The sequence below is a fragment of the Tursiops truncatus genome, chromosome 5, assembly GCF_011762595.2.
Source record: "Tursiops truncatus isolate mTurTru1 chromosome 5, mTurTru1.mat.Y, whole genome shotgun sequence".
NCBI lineage: Eukaryota > Metazoa > Chordata > Mammalia > Artiodactyla > Delphinidae > Tursiops > Tursiops truncatus.
This window is the reverse complement of record NC_047038.1, coordinates 88947944-88961938: the sequence shown is the minus strand read 5'-3', so window position 1 is coordinate 88961938 and position 13995 is coordinate 88947944.

Here is a 13995-nt window from a genome sequence, read left to right as displayed (position 1 = left end):
TATACCCATCTTAGAGTTTCTTCTCTTTGCCTGCTCACTCAGCAGCACTCACACTGAAAGACAAAAGTGATTGGGAACATGTATAAAATACAGTTGGTAAAGGAGCAGGGAGAAAAAGATGGAAAGAAATTCTGTGTCAGGAAAAGGGATGTTTTACGTGCAGGAACTATAGAAGGCAATAAGATGTTGGGTAGTATTTCTCCAACATTTGAAGGAATATCGTAAAATGTGTTAATCATTAAGGGAACCAAACCTTTTCAGATACCTCATTCATGTGTTATCTTGAAGTAAATCTGAAGCTGGTGCTTGTTCTGCTAGTGATTTCCTGTCCACAATGGGGGAAAGAGTTACTATTTTTAATTATAGTGAAACCCTTGTTGGTTGGGCACATTACCTTCTTTTGAGAACCACTTTACTGTTTTTATTTCAGGGATGTTAATAGCATATTTTTTCAGTTTTGAAAGGTTTCTAGTTAAATGTTTAATAAGCATGAGGAGTGTGAGCTGAGGGGTGAAAGGGACAAAATAGAATAGGTCCCAAAATTCTCTTTCTAGCGCGAGCTAGAAAGTTCTTTGAGTTCTCCCTTTAGACACAAAAATCAGAGGAACTGTGATATGTATTTTTAAAAAATATTCGTTAGCTGAATAGGAAAAAAAAATCACAGAATGCCAGTTTTTTTTTTTAATGTAAAGCAGCAAAGTCCCAGCATTTAAATTTTTTTTTATTTTTTTACTTTTGACTGCACTGGATCTTCTTTGCGGTGTGCAGGCTTCTCATTGTGATGGCTTATCTTGTTGCAGAGCACGGGCTGTAGGCATGCAGGCTTCAGTAGTTGTGGCTCGCGGGCTCCAGAGCACAGGCTCGGTAGTTGTGGTGCGCGGGCCTAGGTGCTCCGCAGTATGTGGGATCTTCCCGGGCCAAGAATCTAACCCGTGTCCCCTACATTGGAAGGCGGATTCTTAACCACTGCGCCACCAGGGAAGCCCAGTCCCAGCATTTAGAAAAAGACTCTTAAGTTCATATTTAGATTAAGCCCGATCAGTGTGTATCCACTGTTTTGTTTTGTCTTTTTTCCCCCCCGGTACGCGGGCCACTCACTACCGCAGCCTCTCCCGCTGTGGAGCACATGCTCCAGGCGCGCAGGCTCAGCTGCCATGGCCCACGGGCCCAGCCGCTCCGCGGCATGTGGGATCCTCCCGGACCGGGGCACGAACCTGCGTCCCCTGCATCGGCAGGCGGACTCTCAACCACTGTGCCACCAGGGAAGCCCCACTGTTTTTATATTAAACTTTATTACTCTCTCAAGTATGTTCCTTTATGTAACTAAATACATTTCCTGAAAACTTCTGGCACATACATATAACTGGCAGTGATTTGTAGGATGATGATGATTATTATCTGAAATTTATTTTTATAGGTGATCCACTATAGAGTCTGGTGGTTATTAAGCTACCTATCAGTATCATAGAGGTTGTGGAGAAGAGAGCAATGCTGTGAGCTCAGAGATCTGCATCTTCATCTCTGTATGATGAAGGTACCCTGGTATGGTGCCTGGGATTTATATAATAGGAATTCAATAAATGTTTTACCTTGAGTAACTGGAAAAGAGGAGTGCATAAACTGTGATTGACACAGTGCATTTTCTCCATTAATTAGCAAACCCCTCAAGTATAATAGATACCATTTTTTATCTCTGTTTTATTAATGAGGAAATGTTGACTGGTGAGTTTTTGTATCTTGCCCAGGGTCATATAACATAATAAATGGTGGATCTGAAATTTGAAGGCAAGTTCTTTAACCGCCCGTTACACTAACTTGCTTTTGCCACAGCGTTCTGAATATTTAAACTTTTTTAGAAGGAAAGGAGAAGTTCAAAGTTTTCAGTGAGAGTGCTTTTGAGACCTAGTGGTTTTGCACAGTGACTGGTGCATAAAGATTTTATTTTATTTTATTATTTTTTTTTTGCGTTACGCGGGCCTCTCACTCTTGTGGCCTCTCCCGTTGCGGAGCACAGGCTCCGGACGCGCAGGCTCAGTGGCCATGGCTCATGGGCTCAGCCGCTCCGCGGCATGTGGGATCTTCCCGAACTGGGGCACGAACCTGTGTCCCCTGCATCGGCAGGCGGACTCTCAACCACTGTGCCACCAGGGAAGCCCGGTGCATAAAGATTTTAAATGGATGTTATGAGTGCTCTGAGTTTCTGCTTTGGGCAGGAGATTTTTTTTTTTTTTTTAATGCAAACATTTCCAAATGGGAAAGGCAGAAAAAAAAGTCTTAGAAATCTTCATTCTTTCACATACATGGGGAAAAAATCCCAGCAATATGAGGTGGTGGCTTGTATGCAGATGCCAGTGACTGTTGCTAGATCCAGTTGAAGCATTTATTCTGATAAGGACATAAACTTACTGTCTTTTAATTTTCTACTCAATTTTCAGGCTCAGTTTAGATTTTTGTAATATTGAACTGTTTCTAAAGCAGCTTTTAAGGAAACCTCCCATGTGAGGCACTTTAGTTAATTATTTACCTAATTTTTTAGTTAATAATTAGAAAGTCATGATGTATAAATTAAGTGAAACAGGCTGTGTGCCTAGAGGAACAGGTGGGAAGGGGCAGTTTCAGAGATATCAGCTAGAATGGCCCCCATGTTTTATTCCTTTTCCAACAGCACCCCACCCCTGCACCCCGGGAAACAAGTTTTCCAAGGTCCCCATGGATGTTTATTGTCAAAACTTAAGAACAATTTTTCAGTTATCAAAATTTGAGTACCATGTCTGACTCCCAGTGATCTTGGAGGCTCGCACCATTCCTGATCCCTCTCTCTTTCTGCACCCTACTGTACAAGTGTGATTTCACCAATGAGAGTGGGGAAGCAGTGAGAGTGTCCATGCTTGAATATTCTCCAAGTACTCCAGCTCTCCAGGATTATTTTACCTGTTAGATTTCACTGAAATTGACACAACCCCCTTCCTCTAACCTCACATTATATTTGATGAGAATGCAAAACAATTTCTAATATTTTGGGCAAAGAAATTTTTTTTGGTGCTGGGCAGGGTGGTAGAGATTATGATTTCCCTGAACGTCTCTGGCTCTGCATTCCTGCCTCTGCCTCTCTGAACTCTCTCTCTCTGCTCTGCATTTTACTTCTCTCCTTTCTATTCTTTCCTGACTCTCCCCAGATCAAAAAATTCATCCTATTGTGTCATTCACAGCAATTCAGTTTTCTGCAGCCATGACTGCAAACTTATCTGCAGATCTACTTTTACATATTCAAAACAAATCAACAAAAAGCTTGCTAAACATGGGCTTCCCTGGTGGCACAGTGGTTAAGAGTCCGCCTGCCGATGCAGGGGACACGGGTTCGTGACCCGGTCTCGGAAGATCCTACATGCCGTGGAGCGGCTGGGTCCGTGAGCCATGGCCGCTGAGCCTGCGCGTCCAGAGCCTGTGCTCTGCAACGGGAGAGGCCACAACAGTGAGAGGCCCCTGTACCCCTAAAAAAAAAAAAAAAAGCTTGCTAAACATAACTTCTGTACTGTTAGCAGCATGAAGCACCATCAGAAGCTTTGAAATGACAGTTTTTCTTTTATCTTGGGCCAGCTCAATTTCTTGGGTAGGACTTTCTCCTCCTTACTAAAGCAAAAGGCTACAGTCAGTATTGTTTGTTTTGTTAATAGAGAATACTTATTTCCCAGGTTTCTTGTTTCCAGGAAGAGAAACATTCATTACTGCAGGGGAGGAATATCTTTTCCTCTACCCTTCTTTGCCTGATCTAATAATCATATTATCATAGGACAAAAACAAAGTTAATTACATACGTACAGGGGCCTCATAAGAATATGAGACCCACAGGCAGTCAGACAGCTGAGGCTTATATGCCATCCTGAGCTAAGGAGAAGCGGGTAGGGGTGTGGGACTTCAAAGGGGAAGAAGACAGTTCACAGGAAGATGGGAAGAGCAAATGTTTGGTAAACAAATATTGGCCATGCCATGCAGAGACAGTGGAACACAGGAATTTGGTTTCCAGACCCAGCGGAGCTCCCCTCCAGCTAACCACACCTGGCCCGTATTCTTTGTAGTTATCTCTGGTGATAGTGCTTTTCCTGGACCAGGCCTTCTATCTAAATTCTTCTTGGCAGTTAAGGGAGAGATTAAAGTTTTTCTTGAATCTGCTGGGTCTTGATTGCCTTCAGCTCAAAATAGTCTACATGCTAAAGTGGCACATTTTGGGGAGACTTGTTCTGATCCCCTTCATTGCGGTAACACATGTGACCTCTCCTTGTCCCTTTGTTCTGTTCTTTGGTGAATTTGGGACAAGAGACTGGGCATGTATGGTTCACATCTTCCCTCCGCCTGAATCTTGGTGTCTGCCTGCCTAGAAGGAGTGTACAGTCTGCATTGCTATTCTGTGATGTCAGTCTTAAGGGGCAGGTCCTTCTCTCCAGGCTGCCTGTGACTGGATGGGTAGACCTAATTCTGAGATTCTAGGTATTATGAAGCTTTTTTTTTCCATTCTACTGATCTAAGGCATATTCTTTCATAGCTCCCAAAGTAATAAAGCAAACATTTTGATCTCCATTTATTTGACTTTTACGTGTCAATTTCTCAGTTATTTTCAAACTTATATGTAGATAGGAGGGGCTCTTTGCTGGTTTCCTCAAACCCCAACTACTTTATTTTTATTTTATTTTATTTTGTGGTGAAGGAGAGTACATCTTTATTGTAAAGGCACTAATACAAGGAGTACAGGTGGCTCATGCTCTAAATCCCCGAGCTCCAAACCCCATCTGATTTAAGTAGCACACCCCCCCACACCACCGATGTCATGTTCCATTATTACCAGTATCCTAAATCCCTAATGCCTGCTCCTCTCACCCTTCAGTCTCAGAAGACAATCTAATCTCCTATTTCAAAGGGAAAATCAAGCCAGCTGTCTCTTCCTTTGCCTTAAATCATGAAGATCCTTCCCCTCTTTCCTCTAGCCTTCAAAAAAGGAGGTGTTCCACTCTTGGGGTAACCACTTTACATTGCTTTTAATCTCATGCCGTCAAGCCACATATAGGACATTACTCCATCTGTTAGCACCTTCTCTGTTGAACCTCTAGTTTCTCTCCTGCTGTCTCCTTTTTCTGCCTGTAAATATACTTAGGTGTCCTTCATCTTAGAATTCCTTCCCATTACCCTGTCTCCTCATGACGTTATCCCACTTTCTTCCCTTCACAAACAAGATAAAGAGTAGTCTATCCTCACTGATTTCTTCATTATGTCCATTTTTTTTCTTAACTCATTAAAGTCAGGCTTCAACACCACCAGTCTAATGAATTTATTCTGATAAAGGTCTCCATTGAATTCTTTTTTTTTTTTAATTTAGTATTTATTTTGTGGCTGTGTTGGGTCATTGTTGCTGCACACCCGCTTTCTCTAGTTGTGGCTAGTGGGGGCTATTCTTTCTCTAGTTGTGGTGTGTGGACTTTTCATTGCAGTGGCTTCTCTTGTTGCAGAGCACGGGCTTTAGGCATGCGGACTTCAGTAGTTGCGGCACGTGGGCTCAGTAGTTGTGGTGCGCAGGCTTAAGTAGTTGTGGCATGTGGGCTCAGTAGTTGTGGCTCGCAGGCTCTAGAGTGCATGCTCAGTAGTTGTGGCGCACGGGCTTAGTTGGTCCACGGCATGTGGGATCTTCCCGGACCAGGGCTCGAACCCATGTCCCCTGCATTGGCATGTGGGTTCTTAACCACTGTGCCACCAGGGAAGTCCTCTATTGAATTCTTAATTACTAAGTCCAGTGCTCTTTTTCATTTATCATTCAACTTTCCTTGCTGCATCACTTAACTCATTTACCGACTCTTTCTTGAAATCCCTTCTTGGGTTTCATGGCATTACTCCATCGTGCAGTCTCTGGAATCTACTAGACGGGGGTTTGCATTCTACTTCTACCACTTACTGTGAGGCTTAACCTTTCAAAACCTCAGTTTTGCCATTTGTGAAATAGTGGTAATAATAGTATCCTCCTAATAGGGTAGATGTGAGAATAAAATAGAAAACAGTACCTGCTAAGCTCTCACTCTAGTCCATGGCATTAAAAATCTTCAGTCCTACTGCCCCACTGAAGTGGCTCTCCTAGTACAATGTGAAGCTCTGTGTCATTAAATCCCACACATTTTTCATTCTCATCTTTTTGAACTCACAGCATTCAATACTCTTGCCTATCTTTAAAACATTCTCTTCTCTTCGTTTCCTGGATACCATACCCTCTTGGTTTTTCTCCTATCTCTCTGCCGCCCCCCCTTTCAATCACCTTTTCTGACTCATCCTTATTTATTAAATATTGAAGGGGTTAGAGTGTCTTGAAACCATCTTGTCTTCTCATCCTCTGTTCTTTACCATAGTCATGAATTTAGTCCTCATCTATCTACTGATGATTTTAAAATTTATTTTTGTAGCTGGAACTGTCCTCTGGGCTGCACAGTTATATATCCATCCATCTACTCCTGTATATCACAGGGAATCCACAGACTCTCTGTGCCTTAAAAACTGAAGTTGTTCTCTTCCTTCACCAAACCCTGATTTATCCAGAGTTTTCTAATATCACTTCTTTCCAGAAATGTTTCCCATACTTATTAGATTAGGTCAAGCTCCCTATTTCAGTGTTCATATCATCCTCTATTTCTCTATCATAATGTTATCACAGTTATAATTGTATAAATAGTTACTTGATACCTTCTTTCCCAGATAGTACAAGCTCCACGACAGCTAATGTGTCTGCTTGTTAACTAAGTAAACAGCATGTAGCACTTTACCTTACATAAGTAAACATTTAATAAAGAGATAAATACGTGAAATAAAGAGATAAATACGTGAAAAGTAATACGTGAAAAGAAATTTATTGTTTCCTGGCATATAGCTATTACTCAAAAATGTTAGCTATTACAGTTTTGGCCCCCAGTCTTTAACTTCTGTTTTCCTCTCTACCCCTTTAAATATTGGTGTTTTCCAAGGTTTTTCTCTCTCTTATGTCATACTTTACATATCCTTTCTAAGCAATATAATCTACTCTGTGGTTTTATCTGTCCCCACTGTGCTGACATTACGGCGAGGCGCTCAATTTATATTGAAAGACCAGAGAAAAGATCTCTGAGGAGTTACATTAAGTGCTGAGACCTACAGGATGAGTATGGGCCTGACCTCTATAGGCCAGAGGGCTGTACAACCACTATAGGGAATGAGTAGCCCTGGAAAAGGGCCTGAAGGTATCTGAAGCAGGGCATTCCAGATAAATCCCCCACTTACTGCTGCTGTTTCTTCTTGCATTAAATTCTCATCCTCTCCGCTTTGCTGAAGCAATGTCGCTGGGCTTGACTCTGGCTACATCTTCTATTGCCATTCATGCAGGTCATTCACTAAATTGCAGTAATTCTTCAAGATGTTGAGAGGAAAATTGCATCTCACCCATGCTTAGTGCTATAAACTGTTATGGTGGGACACATCCATATGGTTCTGGGCTTCCACTCTTAAATCTCTTTAATTGACAGTCATTCACACAACCACTTTTTTTTTTTTTTTTGCGGTACGCGGGCCTCTCACTGTTGTGGCCTCTCCCGTTGCAGAGCACAGGCTCCGAACGTGTAGGCTCAGCGGCCATGGCTCACGTGCCCAACCGCTCCGCAGCATGTGGGATCTTCCCGGACCGGGGCACAAACCCGTGTCCCCTGCATCGGCAGGCGGACTCTCAACCACTGCACCACCAGGGAAGCCCCACACAACCACTTTTAACAAAGCAAAAATTGTTAATACTATTCCCTTTCACTCTAAAAATGTCTAGATTTGAATGATAAATTATATGACCACCCTCCTTAAAGTCCACCCAACCTAGAGTGGTTGGGTGATTGGAGAGAGAGAAGGGTTTCTAATTTCAGCCACTTAATATGCCCAAATCTAGCCTCTCTCATGACAACTGAGGTCCCATCATTGAGCCAAGTTCATCAATCTTTGACTGTCTCTTTTGTCAACTTGAATGACTTCTTCAGAACCCTTAGTTTACATTACAGATAGATGGCCTCAGCTGGGACCTTAACGGTGCTGCTGAGATACTCTATTTGCACTGAATCCTAAAAGATGGGGAATAAATTTCAATCTCTTTCATATATGGAAGCTCTCAATCTCCTAATGTGAATTCAAGAACCTTTTCTCTGATATCCTTGAATTTTGCATACCTGGAGTATTATTTAGTCAAGCCTAGAAACTCTAGTTTTACCTTCTACTTATAAAACATGATTAAAGCAATTTACTCCAATAAAGATGTTAAAAAAATGATTAAAATAGTGCACTGATAAGATTCAGCTAAGAATGAAGATCTGTCTAAAGTTATAGATCATCATCACTGAGAGACTTAGAAGCAGCTCACAACTTTTAAATGGCAGCTTCTTGAGCTTTTATTTATGCATATATATGCACATATCATATGTGCACACATTCATGTATATAAACATAGAAAGAAGTCTAAAGGTTATTCATGAACTGATAAACTGTAAAAGCTGTTTTCAGATCAAACTAAAGAGTATAGGAACACATAGAAATCAACCTGGTTACATTTTCATCAGCAAACATTTTTTGAACACCAGCTATATGCTAGGCATTGTGTAAAGAGCTGTATTTTTAAATAGCATAAGCCATAAAATGATGTGATTTGGGGAAAAGTTGATCTTTTTTGTAGTTTGTAGTTCTCTGACCAAATTAATTACACATTTATCCTTCTCCCATAGAACATCATACTCATGTCCTGTATAGCATACATCACACTATATTACAGCTATTTGCTTCCATTTTTATTGCCTTATATTGTCTATGATCTCCTTGAGCAGAAACTCTCTCTCTTCATCTTTATAATGCCAACTACTGGCCCAGTTCCTGGACTATAATAGGTGCTATTTTTTTCTCTTGATGCTAGATTCTTAACTTTTCTTTATATAACTCAATTTAGAGCTAAAACAACTGAGTGGAGTTGAAGTCTGTGTGGAATAACTTTAGCAGCAGACTGAGAAAAAAGACAGGTACAGAAATAATTTACTAAGTTAACTGAATTGAAAATAAACTTCCAGACCTTGATGTAAAATTAGTTTAGAGGACAGTGTGTAAGTTTCAGAATGATGATAGGTTCCAGCAAATTTAGTAGAGTTGGCATATGAACTTTATTTTGAGTAAGAACCATGTTTTATCATATCTGTCTAGTCCACCTAGATAATACCTTAAGGCCGGTGCTAAAAAAATGCTCATGAAGTAAATGAGTCTACATTTGTCATAGATTTGTATTACATGTTCTAGTAGAAGTAGCATTTGTTTTAATGTTTAATACTTATCTAATAATAAGGAAAGCTAATGCTGATTATAAATGAAGCATATGCTTAGGAGTTAATATTTCCTTATGAGCAGAGCAGTTATTAAGTACTAAACAAATATTTGGCAAAATAACAAAATCAAGTGGCCACACTGCTCTTCTCTGTGACTGGTCTAGCAAAATTGGGCATTTTCCCTACTGTCATTCCTTAGTCTGTATCTGTTGTAGTTCTTATTTTTATGGCTGATATTGCTTATACAGTAGTCCCCCCCCCCCCTTATCCATGGGAGATATATTCCAAGACCTCCGCTGGATGCCTGAAACCTTGGGTAATACCAAACCCTATATATATACTTATGTTTTTTCCTATACATCCATACTTAAAGTTTAATTTATAAATTAGGCACAGTAACAGATTAACAGCTAATAATAAAATAGAAATTAGAACAATATACTATAATAAAAGTTTTGTGAATGTGGTCTTCCTCAAAATATTATACTGTACTCACCCTTCTCCTTGTGATGATGAGGTGATAAAATACCTATGTGCTAAGATGAAGTGAGGTGAATGGTATAGGCATGGTGACTAGTGTTAGGCTGCTACTGACCTTCTGAAAATGTGTCAGAAAGAGGATCATCTGCTTTGAGTAATCCTGGATCATTGAACCATGACAGTGTAGTTGGCTGGATGTCAGGAGCAGACAATGTTGATGGTGGGGGACCCTGGGAAAAAAAAGTGGGAGAGCAAGAGACTTCATCACTTGCACTTTGCTGGTGGTGCAGTGGTTAAGAATCCACCTGCCAATGCAGGGGACATGGGTTTGAGCTCTGGTCGGGGAAGATCCCACATGCTTCAGAACAGCTAAGCCCTTGAGCCACAACTACTGAGCCTGCACTCTAGAGCCTGCGAGCCACAACTACTGAGCCCACGTGCCACAACTACTAAAGCCCGTGTGCCTAGAGCCCGTGCTCCAAAGCAAAGAGAAACCACCGCAATGAGAAGCCCGCGAACCACAACAAAGAGTAGCCCCTGCTAGCTGCAACTAGAGAAAGCCCGCATGCAGCAACAAAGACCCTCCACAGCCAAAAATAAATAAATACATTTATAAAAAAAAAGAGAGAGACTTAATCACTCTACTCAGAATGGCATGCAGTTTAAAATTTATAAATTGATTATTTCTGGAATTTTCCATTTAATATTTTTGGACTGCAGTAGTTGACTACAAGTAACTGAAACCTCGGAAAGTGAAACCAGTGGATAAGGGGGGACTGCTATAGTTATTTATTTACCTGTTGATTTCACTCACTGTGGACCCTTCAAGGGGCCAGTGTGTGGCAGCCTGAGATTGTGGCACAGCTACATCCTGGCTCTATGTCCTTTGATTCATTACTCAGCCTCTGAGAATGTCAGTTTCCTTGTCTATAAAGTAGAGAAAATAATACTTTGCCTCATAGGACGATTGTGAAGATTTAATGAGATTGTGCGAATAAGCTACTTTATGTCACCTAGTATTCCAGATATGTGAAGTCATGCCTTCTATCAAAAAAAAGTCCTTAGACTCCTGTCAGATAAAGTAGGAAACCCAATGCCTTCCTAACATTTTTGTGGATTCTCAAGGAAGGTTTGGGGGGCGCTTCCATTCTCCTCCTGACACTTGAACTCTCTGCTCCAAGCTTTTTCTCCATCTTAACTTCAGTTAATGTTCCCTGTCTATCCTTTTTCTCAATGTTGCTGCCCTCTCTCCACCCATGTGAACATCTCCCTTTTTCTCCAAAGCACCATTCATATGTCAGTATTGTGAATAACAGATTTTCAGTGGTTTTGTTGGTGATTCTGGGGTAAGGCGGCTGGGGTGTTAATTTCCATGCAGAAAAGGAAACAGCAAATTCAGTATCAGTCCTCACTTCCTAGACTTTCATCACTTTAGTCAACCCTAGGGAATATCTAATAGACTCTTCATGCCTCTCCTTAGGCCCCGATCTTTCACCAAGTTGCAGAATCCACAGTTAGGTTGTGTGTGTGTCTGTGTATGTGTGTGTTGGTGTTGTGGGGTGAAGGAAGGAAAGGATGACTTGTAATCTTTTAATGACCTCAGACTTGGAATTTACCTCTGCCTTTGCATGACCTTTCAAATGCAAATTATTGTTCTTCAATGTGTAGTCTCACATACTGTTTATTCAGTCTTCCTAGGTATTCTGTGAGCTCCAGATGTCTGTTTACAAAAATACTTTATTGAGGTGTAATTTACATTCAGTACAATTTACACGTCTTAAGCTCATAGTTGATGAGTTTTGATGGCTATGTACCTGTGTGTAATCACCATCACAATTAAGCTATAGAATAGTTCTGCACTCCTAAAGATTCCCTTGTGCCCCTTTGCAGACAGCCCTCCTCCACCAGGCCCCAACTCCAGACAACCACTAATCTGCTTTCTGTCATTATAGATTAGATTTCCCTTTGCTAGACATTTATGTGAATGGATTTTTCTGGCTTCTTTCTCTCATCATATTATTTTTGAAATTAATCCACAGTGTTGTATGTATCAGGAGAGCATTCCTTTTTATTACTGCATGGCATTACACCATATGGATTTACTAAATTTGATCTATTCAATCACTCGCTGATGGACATTTGAGTTGCCAGTTTTGGACTATTATGAACAAAGCTGCTATGAACATAAACAAGTACAAGTCTTTACATAGTGGTATGTTTTTATTTCTCTTTGTTAAATATCTAGGCGTAGAATGACCGAGCTATATGGTAAGTCTATGAGAAACTGGCAGACTGTTTTCCACAATGGTGATACCATTTTAAATCCTCACTAGCAATTTATGAGAGTACTGGTTGCTCTACCTCTACCACCGATCGTTGATATTGTTAGGTTTTAAAATTTTAAATATTCCAGTGGGTGTGTAGTGGTATCTCATTTAGTGGTTTTAATTTGCATTATCCTGACAACCGAAGATGCGGAGCATTTTTTTATATAGTTATTGGTGATTCATGCATATTCTGTTGTGAAGTGGCTACAGAATCTCTGTAAATACCAGTTGGGTCCTTTTTATATCTTCTGTTTCTCTCCTCCTAATGTTTATGTTTTTCCTCTATATTCCTGAGCATATGGAACAAATTTAAAATAACTGTTATGTAACTGTTATAATGTATCTGTCTGCTAATTCCATTAACTCTCTTATTTTTGTATTTGTTTCTACTGATTTGTATTTTTCCTGCTTATGGGCTGTATTTTTCTGCTTCTTTTCATGCCTGGTAATTTTTGTTCTAATGTCAGACATTGTGCATTTTTTGTTGTTGGCTGCTGGATTTTGTTGTATTCTTTTAAATATTTTGGGGCTTTGTTCTGGAAGGCAGGTAAGTACTTGGAATCTGTTTGACCCAGTTAAGTCTTGCTTTTAAGCTTTGTTTGGACATGTCTAAGAGTAATCTTTAAACAAATAGAGTAGTCTATAGACTAAAGCTATAAAGATATACTTCTGAGGACTCTACCAATGGCCCCCATTATTATGAAATCTTTCCAGTTTGTCTTGTGAGCCAAAAATCATTCGTAGTGCCGGGTGAGATCTGGGAATTGTTTGATTGTTTGGCGCACTGCTTTTTGGTGGTTCTTCTCTTTTTTTTTAAATCTTTTTTAAAAATTAATTAATTAATTTTTGGCTGCGTTGGGTCTTCATTGCTGTGCATGGGCTTCTCTAGTTGTGGCGAGCAGGGTCTACTCTTTGCGGTGTGCGAGCTTCTCATTGTGGTGGCTTCTCTTGTTGCAGAGCACAGGCTCTAGGCATGTGGGCTTCAGTAGTTGTGGCATGGGGGCTCAGTAGTTGTGGCTTGCAGGCTCTAGAGTGCAGGCTCAGTAGTTGTGGTGCATGGGCTTAGTTGCTCTGCGGCATGTGGGATCCTTCCAGATCAGGGCTCGAACACGTGTCCTTTGCACTGGCAGGCAGACTCAACCACTGCACCACCAGAGAAGTCCCCTTTTTGGTGGTCCTTTACCCCACATTGTGGAGTGTGACTCCTTGTGGGCACAGACCTATACTCAACAAAAGATTCAAAAGGAACTCCCTCCTCTTATGTGCTGTGCCCCACACATTCTAAATACTTTTACCTTCTCATATTCTGATCTCTATTTCCTCAACTTAGTGAGATGGTGGGACTCTGTTTGTGCTTTCCTCTCCCTATGCTGAGGCAGGAAACTAGGACTTATTTAATTCATTTCTATTCTATCAGAGGCCACAGTCCTGCACTGTCTGTTGTCCAGTGTCTGAAGGCATTTGTTGATATATTTTGTCTAGTTTTCTAGTTGTTTAATGTGGGAGGGTAAATTCAGTCACTGCTATTTCTTCAGCTAGAAGCAGAGGTTCATGTATGAATATCATTTATAAAATTGAGGACTGTAATAGGATTAAGAACTTTTAATTTTCTAATTAAGAAAACAAAAGGAAAATTTATACTTACTATAGCCATCATTTCATAAAAGAAGTTTCATGGTAAAAAATTAAGAAATATATATTATCACTATGTAGGATAATCCTTTCTATTAAATAAGTTTTGTTCATGAAAAATTACATTATTAATTTTCCCCTCATTTTGTCACATGAGTAGAGTTTACTTATCAGGCACTTGTAATCTGTTGATTAGTGTTCAGAAAAGACTGATC